Consider the following 11,364-nt stretch of genomic DNA (forward strand, 5'->3'; position numbering starts at 1 on the left):
CATCTCTAGGATTCCCAGATTATAAGTGAATTGGATATTTTCTTCCTACGGAAGAGCTGGGTTGGACCTTAGCCCAAGATGAAGGAGCTGGGGCGACACCTAGTGGTCAAATGTAGTTAGTGCAGAAATTGTGTGTATCCCTTTGTGAAGATGTTGGGGTTGGGAGGCAGGGTGAGGCAAGAGAGGCACTGGACTGGAATGCAAAATTAAAGGGAATGCCAAAAAATCCTTAGTAACCAAGGTAAATAATATTTTAATGCAGTATTGTAAGAAAATAAAAATAATTGCAAACAATGATGAACAAAACACCAAAAATTAAGACAAGTCTTCAACTCTGCACAGGCACAACTCACATCAGTCACCTTACTCTAAGCCTGACCCAATAGGACTGTGTCTGTGTTGTCTGTGTGTGTGTGTGTGTGTGTGTGTGTGTGTGTGTGTGTGTAGGGGCTAGTACTTGGCATTGTTCAAACTGGGCTTTGTTGTGCGTGTGGATAGTGACTGTCCATGTGTCCATGATCACTCACGGAGGGTGGGGTTTCCAGGGCCCCAGATGCTGAAGTGGGCAGCTTTGTTGTTCAGAATTCCATGTCAGTGCCTGGAAGTACTGGCAGTAACTTGCTGTTTTTGTTAATTCGTGCATTCATGTATGCATGGGATGCATTCCCGTGGAACGCCTCTGTGTGCCTTATATCAGACCCCCAAGACTGGGTGAGAGTTTGAACGCTCAAGGGGTGGGATGGAAGATTTAAGGATGTTTGGGATGTTGAATCAGGCTGTGCTGGGGAGAAGGGTGTTGTGATAATGGGCCAGAGACTTCGTTTCTGCTTTTTGGGAACTTGTGTCTGAGATCAGCATGTCTTCACGCCCAGAGTAGGAACCTGGTGTGTCTCTTGTCTTCATCTGTTCAGAGCTTAGTTGAAAAATAAGGAGGAACCAGAAAAGAGCAGAGATGAGTCAAAATAGACTCTGCAGAGTCTGGATGTAGAGCTTGCTTGTGTCATTTCCGGAAGCAGCAGGACCTCCGTGCCTATTTACTCCTACTTTATTTATACACAATTTTAACCAGACAGTTCAGGGCAGCTAGCAGCTGAGCCTGCTTAGCAGATGAGGAGGCAGGAACCATAGTGTGGGAGAAAGAATCTCAAAGAACATTGGAGTCATGGAATGAAATAGCAAATAACTCTTCACCTGTTAGCCCCCCAAGAAAAATACATGGTAAGCATACGAAGAGCCAGATTTTTTCTAATTTCTCTAGTAATACTTATGTGACAGCCATTGAACAAACCACTGGGGTTGTGGGTGGTGTGACATAACCCTCTGTTGAATGGTCCTGGGGAGACAGGCATAATGCAATGTACAAAATGTCAAGGGTCAGGCAGTATTTCTGGAAGAGGTGGCATTTGACGGGTGAAGGTGGTCTTGCAGCATGAGCGTGTGAAGATTTGAAGGTGGACATTTTATGTAGAAGAGGGTCTTGAGCTGAGCTAACAAGACCTAACAGCACAAAGTGGGTTCTGAAGAAAGGAATCAGATGGAGCGTGGATAGTTTGCTGGGAAGGTGAGAAAGGAGGCGAGCTTGAACAGGTAGACTGTGATCTGGCTGTGAGAGCCTTGAAAGCAGGGTTATGGATTTTACAACTTACTGAACTAGCAATGAGAAGCCATAGAAGGGAGATGTGTGCATGTGTGTGCTTGTTTATGTTTAAGTAGTAGAGTTAAACTTTTTATTTTTAATTGCAGCAAAATACACATCATAGAAAAGTTGGACTGTTTGGAAGTGCTGAGTACACTGAGGGGCATCATCAACCCCTTCCCTAGGTCCCTTTTCACCTTCTAGAAGCGAAACTGCCCATACATCAAACAACAATGCTGCGTTCTTTTCTCCCCTTGAGCTGCACTGTTCCTGTCCTGTTTCTATGACTTTGACTAGTGTAGGGACCTGAAGTAAATGGAGTCATTTGTCCTTTTGTATCTGGCTTATTTCACTCAGCATACCATTCTTAAGGTTTAACTGCCTTGTAGCCTGTTTCAAAATTTCCTTCCTTTTTAGTGCTGAAGAACATTCCATCTTATGGACATGCCATATTTAGTTTAGCTGTTCATTCTTCCATAGCCATTTGGGTCCCTTCTCAGTCTGGCTAGAGTGAATCCCGTGGCTCTGAACACGCCCATACACATGTCTCTTTGAGACCTGTTTTTTTGGTTACACCATCTTGCATGGCTGAATGACAGGAATTCAATCCAAGGAATGTCCACTGGGTGGTTTCGTCACCACCTGGCCATCACAGGCAGTGCACAAACCAGGAGGGTTAGCCCAACCCCACACCCAGTAGCCCTTGTAGCCTCTGGGGGCCACGGTCATCAAGCAGCCATGAGCCAGAAAGTGCGTTGTGGATCAGGTGGTGAGGGTGTGTTAAATTTTCAAGGCTCTTCATGTTATTTTCCACTGAGGTGGGTCATTTTGAGTTTTTCCCACTGGTGCTTCTGCATTCTAACTTCTCCAGCTTCTCACTAACAGTTGTCATTAGCTGACTTTTTTAGTCTAACCCATCCTGAGGGAGGTGAGATGATCATTGTGGTTTGGATCGCATTTCATCAGGAGTCACTGAGGTCGGGCATCTTTCCATGTGTCCAGTGGTCAGTGGTGTATCTTCCATGGAGAAATGTATGTCCAAGTCCTTTGTCCATTTAGAATTGGGTTGCTTGCTTTTTTTTGTTGTTGTTGTCTAAATAGAAGGTTTTAAAGCCAGGGATGGTTGGGTTTGTGTGAGGGACAGCCTGAAGGCAGGCTGGAGTGGGGAGAGGCTGAAGACAGAATAATTTCAGGAGCCTGAGGCAAATTGGAGGCAGCAGAGGCATAATGGCAGGACTCACATTTGGGGGCAGGAGGTGTGTACTTCTCATTGTCTAGTGACTGAGGTCCCCAACAAAGCCACTGTCTCCTTCTCAACCTCCTCCTAGAGTTCCAAATCAGGCAAGCAAAGGTGGTAAGAGAGATGACCCAGGGAGACTTCTGTGGAGAAAAAGGGGACACATTTCAGCATCATTCCCAGACATTTGCTGTAACCAAGGCAAACACAAACACCAGCCACAGGATGGAAAGCTAATGCCAGGTTTTGTAGCGAGGGGTGCAAAGCTGTGAATTTGTGCACAGGAATTCACGTTTTGTGTGTGAATGAAATAATGGACAATTCTCCTTGGCTTGTTGCAAGCAAGCTAGTTTTGCTTGCTTGTGTCATTGATTGGAAAATTTTATATTTTTTATTTGCTGCTCATCAAATGGAGATGGAACTGATATTTTATAATTGATACCTCATTCATGTTTTAAAGTAAGTGTTCTTCTTAATGTAAAAGATAACTACAGAGAAGCGCAGACATCTTGAAGATGGAGCTTGATAAATTGTCTTGAGGTGAAATAGTGTTACCAACAGTAGGTTGATAGGTTGGTGGAATCCTCCTGCTCCTTTTGGTCACCACTCCCCCCAAAAAACATCTAACCGCTAAGCTGACCTCTCTCACCACCTGGTGGTTTGATCTGCCTTTTGACTTCATGGAGTCATTCAGTATGTAATTTTTTTGGCATTTAGTTTATTTTGCTACATGTAATGTTTACGTGATTCCTAATGTTTGCAAGATATTTGTGTATCTCTATCTCCAGATTTTACATCTATAGCTATTCATGTTTTATATAAATACAAGTATTGTTTTGGGCTGGATGGCTTGTTTTTACTGCTTTATGATGTTCTGTGTTGGTGAATATCCCAAAATATATCCATTGTATTGTTACTGGACATTTGGGCTGGTGATGTTTGTAGCTGAGACTTGGTGCTGATATAAACACCAGGCTACAAGTCTTCACTGAAAGTTTGTTTGCATTTCTGCTGGGTACACAAAGACAGTAGATTATCTTTTTTTTTTTCACAGTAGTTATGTTGTATAAAGACCTCATGAGCACTGAATTAGCAAATAATGAATCGTTGCATTGAATCATTGGGGGCTAGATTCCTCTAGTTACATTTTTGTCAACCAGACAGTATGCTACCTTGTTTAATGGGTGTTTACAAATGCCTTATTTAACATACACTGTTGATTTATTACTGTTGAACTCACAACCCAATGCACCATAATTCATGCCTGAACAGAGCTTATCAACCACATGCTTTTTCTCCAATAGACACATCACAGCCCTCTTCTGCTTGGGAACACTAAACAGAATTTAGTCTAGGCATGGGCGCCACTTAAAACAGGGAAATCTTTAGTAAAAAGCACAAAAGTTTGGCACTGAATAGACACTTATTTAGTTATTAGAGCTGAAACGAGAAGGTAGAGCATGACCCTATTGAACCTTAGTTGACAACTTGAACTGAGAATCAGTTGCCACCACTCTGCATGGTCCCAGAATGGCCACACGAGCCTGGGGAGTATTGATTTGGGGTTACAAATACACTGGAGTGAGTTTGCCAATATGGAATCTGCAACTAATGAGACCCAACTGGATGTGATGAGTAGAATCCCTGGGTCATGGGGGAAATGACACGGAGCTTTAGAAGATGCTGCTGGATACAAAGTGCCAAAGTGTTCTGAGTTGACCAGTTGACCTCCACGCCACAGCTAGGGTGTTCTGCTGCTCAGCATCTCCACCAGCCCTGGTGTCGTCTTTTTTTTTTTTAAAGGTTTATTTATGCATGCAGAAAGGGGCACTGGCCAGAGGTGCAGGGGTGGTGAGCGGATTCATCAGAGACAGAGTGGGGAGCAGAACAGGCAGATTGACAAAGTACACTGGGGAGCAGGAGAGGTCTGCTGGGCCATGTGGGTCACCTCAAGGTGGGGATCGAACTCGCACTGAAGTGGCCGCCACCAGCTTCGTAGTGCTGTGCCCCAACCCACTGTGCCACCAGAGAGGGCCGGTGTCGTCTTTCTTTTTTATTCTAGACCTTTGGGTGGATGTGTATAGGTGTCACATTATGGGTGTAATGTACATTATTTGATGCCATAATACTGTTAAATATCTTTCCATGTCTTTGTTGACTACTTGGGCTTCTCCTTTTGTGAAATGTCTATTTATTTCACAAAAGGAACTTCTTTTTCTTACTGATATGTAGAAAAATGTGTATCTTTATCTCTAGATTTTACATCTATAGCTATTCATATTTTATATAAATACAAAATCAGGATATAAATCTTGTTGGATATAAGGATTGTAAATATCTTCTCCTACTGTGTGGTTTGTCTTCATTTTCTTAATGATTCTTTTTGAATTTTAATGTTCACATTATGTTTTTTCCTTTGAGATTAGTACCTGTTAATGTCCCCTTTTGGAAATCTTTGCTTACCCCAGAGTAATGAGGATATTCTTCTATTGTTTACCTTTCACCTTTATATGTACAATTGATTCATTTATATGTACAATCCACCTGGAGCTGGTTTTAGTACATGATGTGTGGTCTGGATGGACATTTCTTATTTCCCTTGGGGATGGGTACAGTGGCTGCTGGAGCCCACCTGCCTGGGCATAGAATCCTGGAGACCTTTAGAAAATTTTCTTGGCATCTCGATGCTACTATTTCCTTTTTTAAAGTAGAAATTGTAATCCTATCTACTTCACAGTGATATTCTGAGTTACCTGAGTTATCACCTGCAATCACCTGTAATCACTGTCAGTGGTGCTTGCACATGACAAGTCCACAATAAACCTTAGCAAGTTACAAACCCTTTTTCTCCTGTGGCTCTATATCAGAATTCTATAGACTATGAGACTTATAAACAACAGAAATTTTATTTCTCACAGTTCTGGAGGCTGGGAAGAGCAAGGTTGAGGTGCCAGCAGGTACTGCGTCTTGTGAGGGCCAGGTTCTTAACATCTTCTTTGTGTCCTCATGTGGTCAAAGGGATGAGGCCGTGCTCTTGGGGTCTCGTGCAGAAGGATACTAATCTCACTCATAAGACTACCACCTTTATCACCTTATCACTTCCCAAAGAGTTAATGCTGTGACATTGGGGGTTAGGGCCCAACATATAAATTGTGTGTAGGGGCGGGGCACCGCAAACACTCACTCTCCAGCACTCCCCAACATGACCCTTACAATGAAGTTGGTGATAGAGAGAAGACACTTGCTGTGGCTATTTCCACATCACAATCAGCTGGCTTTGGTGCTCGTTTGAATGGAGGAGTAGGGATGAGAAGGAAGAGGAAAGCGGTTAGTTCACTAGTTTCTACCTGTGAGCGCATCTGAGACCAGAGTGGGTGAAACAGGATCCTGGGGCACCAAAGTTAAGGAAGACTCGTTTTCATGTTAATATAAACATCTCAGGAAAGAGGGACTTGCAGGAAAAGGTGAAGAATGCTCTTCTTTTAAATAGTTATCGTTCGTTCATATCCTATTTGGTTCTCATCTACAGTTCCTGACTCATAGTTCCTAAAAGCCTTGAAATTTCCTGTGTGGAGCATGACAAAGGTGCTTGTTTACTTATTTGTTTATTTATCTATTCTGTATTTTATCAGGCCAGCCTAGACCTGGGGATCCCACCTCCTTGTATGCAGGAGAAGGAAGGGGTAGACTGGGCCTGGTGGAGGAGCCTGGGGTCCAGCCGCTGTGCAAATACACTTTCAACCAGTTGCCCCTCTGAGACTTGCCCCTCATCTCTGGTTCTTGGAGTTTGGGGGCACCTATGTGTCAAAGGTATCACATGTGACTTTTGGGGAGACAACTAAAGTGGGGGGGCTGGTTGCCAGGGGAACCAGCCATGTGATTAGAGGGTGGAAACTTTCAGTCCACTGTGCTGACCTCCAAGTGCAAGGAGAGCAGTGTGTGGAGCCATCAGGCCTTATGTCATGAGGCCTTCTTAAGAGTCCCAAAGGAGGCACTTTGGAGAGCTTCCAGGATGATGAAGATTTGGGGGAGATTGGCACACTTAGAGAGGGTGTCTATACCCTTTTTCTCCTGAGAAAAAGGTATCTCTTTGCCCTTTCTCATACCTTACTCTTTGTATCTCTCCCTCCTGGCTATTCCTGAGCTAAGTATTTTTTATAATAAATCAGTCAAGCCATGAATAAAGAGATTTTCTATGTTCTATATAGCAAATTAAGCAAACCTGAGGAGGGGGTTATAAGAAACTCTGGCATATAGCCCGTCTGCAAAAAGCAGAGCTATAAGCTGGGTTTGCTGTGAGCCCAGATTAGTGGGGTGTCTCAGGGCCTCCAGTCTGTGGCTAGTTGGTCTACAGCACAGGTGATTGCCTGGGGCTTGTGACTGGTGCCAACGTGGAGGGCGGTCTTAACCTGCGGACCCTGACGCTGTCTTTGGGTGGGTCAGTTTGGGTGGGTCAATTTGGGTCAAAACTGAGCAGAACTGAGTCGGATTCTTGGTTATCTACTGGCATCCAAGAATTGTTTTTTGGTGTGAGGCAGCCTTCACCTATACACCCTGTTGGGACTGGCTGCAGGACACACAGTCATACAACTCAGCCATTTGAGTGAATTTACAGAGTTGTGCAAACATCATTTCAGTTAGGTTTAGGATACGTCCACACCCCTAAAAGGTGCCCATGTCCACTTGTAGTCCATCCACACACAATCATGAGTGCATTTCCTGTTTCTAGAGATCTGTCTTTTCTGAGCACGTTGTGTAAGTGAAATCATACCAAATGCTGCCTTTGTGCCTGGCTCCTCTCTGTTAGCAAAATATTTTTGAGGTCCTTCCACATTATTGCGTCTTTCAGCTCATTTCTCCTTACTGCAAAATGGCATTTATAACATGGATGTACTGAAGTATGTTTATCCAATCTCCAGTTGATGAACTTTTGGATTGTTTTATTTATTTAGTTTTCAAAAGATTTATTTACTTATGCATACAGAACTGCGGTACAGGCCAGAGGTGCAGGGGCAGTGAGAGACAGATTGGGGAGCAGAACAGGAAGATCAATGAAGTACACTGCTGAGGGGAGCAGCAGGTGAGACAGGAGAGGTCTGCTGTGCCATGTGGGTCAACTCCCTAGCCAGGGATTGAACTTGTGCTGAAGCCACTGTGGCTAGCTTTGTAGTGCTGTGTTTTATCTCGTTGTGCCACCAGGGAGGGCTCTGGGTTGTTTTATCCATTCACATATATACAAATCTTTTCATGGATATATGCTTTTATTTCTATGGGGTATTTTTGGGTCTTATGGATGTTTCTGTTTAACATTTTAAGAAAGTGTTAAATTGTTTTTCAATTTGTAGTTGGTTGCAACACATTATATTCCCAAGAACAATGGTTTTGACTTCTTTACAGTATATCACCAGTACATGGTACTATGCATCATTTTGACTGAGATATTTCTAGTGAGTGTCACATGCTATTATTGATAGTTTGTTGAAGCACACTGGTGGAGGTGTGCAAGAAACAGATGGATATGAGCTCCAGGTGGAGATTTGGGCTGTAGCTATACCTTTGGGAAGCTCAGCTCTAGATTCATTTAGTCAATCAGTGAAAGTTTCCTGGGCACATACTATATGTCAAGTACTGGTCTAGCCCCTAGGGCTACAGCTGTCAAAAATACAGACATGAAGTTGTCTTTGTGAAGTTGAATGTCAGTAGAGGAGACAAACCATAAACAAATAAAAGTATAAACAATGTTACATGGTAGTAAACATTATTAAAGCAACAACAACAGAGTAGGGGACAGAGTGGTGGGGCCAGTTGAGGTGGCCAGGAAGGTTCCTCAGATACACTCACTTAAGCCATGTCCATTGAAACAAACAATTCTAAGTGTTTCGAAGAAAGTCAACTGCATACATGGGAACTGGTTAGCTATGAAATGGAAGAATTGAAAAGCGAACCAGGGGACCCAGCAATAAACCACAGCAAAAAGTTGCTGGACGGATACAGCAGAAGGGTTGTGTGATGAAAAGGGGGCTCTTGAATTGAGACCAAGGAGCTATAACATCAGAAAACATCCCTCTCCCAAGCAGAAAGAGAGGAGAAATACCCTAGCTTCTTCGCTTTCCTCCTTACCAGCCAATCTCCCTCCACTGTCTCCCATTGGATGGCACTAACAGGAAGTCAGTGTGCAAGGGGATTTGGGAAATGTAGTTTTCTAGAGGATAGGACAGAGCTCTGATCCTGAACATAAATATGTAAAGAACAAATTGCATATGTGTCTGTGGTAATAGTGTTCTGGGTAGGCAACAGAAAGTACAAAGCCATGAGATAAGAAGGCACTAGACAGAACCAGAACTCTGGGAGGGGCCGTGAGGGGTCAGGTACAGTGTTTAGAATAAAGGTTAGTGATTGGAACAAAGTCCTAAGAAACACAGACATTTAAGGAGGAAGCAGGAAACACTGACAGTGCAGCCAGAGAAATGGGGATGGGAGCAGAAGTAGGAAATAATTAGGTGGCTTTGAAATCAAGAAGCAAATGACTTTCAAGAAGCAGGGAATGATGCATAGAGCCTAACTGGTGAGAGTAATTAAATGAGAGCCTGTGTGAGGCTGTGGGCTGGCATGTTGGAAGGTCACCATTGCTTTTGGTGAGAGGAGTTTGGGAAGCATGGAGGAGGTAGGAGGTGAGGAAGCAGAAATGGCAAGTGCAGATGCGTCTAGATCACTCCTGTCTTTCCCGAAGCACCAGTGGTGAGAGAGTAAGAGAACATAATTGTTCCATATCTTCTAAGCCTTAGAATCCAGTGATTTTGGAGTCTGAAATCAGATAGACCTAGATTCAAATCTAGGGTCCCTGTTTACTTGCTGGGTCATTTTTAACTTGTCCCCTCTCCTCTCTGAGCCCAGGGTTCTCACCTGCAAATAGGGAACTACTTTTCATGGGAATTTAAAGCAAGCACACTTGCCAAGTGTTTAGCACTTATAAATGAATGCTCAGAACATATTGATAAGGATACATTTCACCTTTTAAAGCTCATTATCAGTTGTACACGATAATAACATGGCAGTATTCATGAAACACTTATGTCCCAGACACCCCGCAAAATGTTTTACAAGCACCATCTCTTTTCTAGTCTCCCGCAGCTCACTCAGCTCCAACCACCCTGTTCTTTTCTGTATTCTTTGAATAGTCCCACTCCTGCCCCAGGGCCTTTGCACATGCCATGCTAGGAACATTTGAACTTAGATGTTCAAATGATTTCCTCCATCTTCTTCAGGTCTCTGTTTAAATATCATTTCTTCAACTTCTCTACTTAAAGTTTATTTTCCACTTTAGTCTGTATCCCCCTTCTTCCTGTTACCTGATGTATTTTACTCCCTCCCCCCTTTTAATTTTTTGTCTGTCTTGCCCCATAAAATGTTCAGTTCCACAAAGGCAAGCATTTTTGACTGTCATCCACAGTGCCTGGGACATAGATGCTAAATAAATCTTTCACTTGGCTCTCAGGACACTTGAGCCTTTCCATATTAGGCTCATGATTCACAACCACCCACTTTGCAGATGAAGAAACTGAGGCACAGAGAAGTGATTGCTGGAGGTCACTCAGGGTCAGAACCTGCCTCTTGGTGTTAAGCTCAGGAAAAAGGACAGTTACAGACACCCCCCCCCCGACCCCCAGTTGTCCAGCGCTTCTCCCGAGGCGGGCCGTCCTGCCTCCGTGAGCTGCCACAACCAGGGAAAGAAAGGCCTGAGTCATCGCCGCCTCCAGACGGCGGCCGCGGACTGAGGGCGACGGCGACGGCGGCGCGAGGTGATGCGGGGACGCCAGGAGGGGGCGTGAGTGCAGGGAAAAACAGAGGAAATTAAAACCCGCCGGGCGCTCCTCCCCGCTGCCCAGCCGCCCTGGCTGCGGGCTGGTGCGTGGGTGGAAGGTGGGGGCACTGAACACTGCCAGCCCCAAAACTGACAGGCCCGAGGCCCGAGGGGGTACAGGAAGGTCCTGAATGTCCCTTCTGTCTGCACCCTAAGTTCAAGTTGAGTGGGGACCCTCCTGGGACTTTTTTTGTAAGATGTTCTCTGTGTTCAACCGTCCCGAGTTATAAAGCCGTCCCTTGGTGTCACGGGAAACCCTCCAGCTGTCGGAGTGACCCCTCATTTCCGCACCTTCATCCGAGTCATGTATCCTGGCTCCGGACCCGCCACTCAGGGTTTCCCTGGTCCCGAAAAGACCAAAGGGTCCCCAGAGTGGTACCGGCACCGCGGAAACCCTTCCTTGGAGGCCCTTCCTTCGCTGTCCAATTCTTGGGCACCGACCAGGCTGCCCCCTCTGTGCCCGCCCCCTGCGGCCCGGGATGCCGGCTCTCCCGGGTTTTAGAGACCGGGGTCCAAGTCCTGACAGTAGGTGGGTGGGGACCCGACACTCCCGCCCCCTGCCAGCGTGGGTGGTGGGAGCAGGCCGGCTGCCAGTTTAAATGCGGCGCGGATCATCGGAGGTTTTAAGAG

General features: G+C 45.0%; 1 protein-coding gene across 1 annotated transcript in view; it reads left to right on the top strand.

Moving 5' to 3' along the window:
• The window catches only part of OLFM2 (olfactomedin 2), a 61,313-nt gene that overhangs the window by 4,348 nt on the left and 45,601 nt on the right, over nt 1-11,364 (top strand). The gene's annotated exons all lie outside the window — the stretch shown is intronic.

The sequence above is a fragment of the Condylura cristata genome, unplaced genomic scaffold, assembly GCF_000260355.1.
Source record: "Condylura cristata isolate star-nosed mole 26May11 unplaced genomic scaffold, ConCri1.0 scaffold00025, whole genome shotgun sequence".
NCBI lineage: Eukaryota > Metazoa > Chordata > Mammalia > Eulipotyphla > Talpidae > Condylura > Condylura cristata.